Below are 355 nucleotides of genomic sequence, written 5' to 3'. Positions count from 1 at the left end.
GCCTCCCAAAGTGCTGGGATTACAGGCGTGAGCCACCGCGCCCGGCCCAGTTTCTTAATCTGTAAAATGGAACTAAGAATACAGTCTACCTAAGTGGGGTGCCGTGAGATGTAAGCATCAGTTGCTTGCCCTGTCTCCTCTGCGAATAGAGCCCAGGGAGGGCACTGGAGGAGGATGGAGCCTCTCTTGACTGGAGAGACAAGATCCCCCTTCAGGGGATCCACACATGCCAGGAAATCAGCAGGGAGCAGGCTGCCTCACTCTGGGGCCTGCAGAGTAACCCAAGGGCGGCGCCAGCTGTGTGTGTGTATGGATTATGCTCACCGCAGAGATGCTCCCAGAAGGCCAGTGGTAG

This window comes from Mandrillus leucophaeus, unplaced genomic scaffold (assembly GCF_000951045.1).
Source record: "Mandrillus leucophaeus isolate KB7577 unplaced genomic scaffold, Mleu.le_1.0 Scaffold986, whole genome shotgun sequence".
Lineage (NCBI taxonomy): Eukaryota > Metazoa > Chordata > Mammalia > Primates > Cercopithecidae > Mandrillus > Mandrillus leucophaeus.
Note: the sequence above shows the minus strand (reverse complement) of the source record.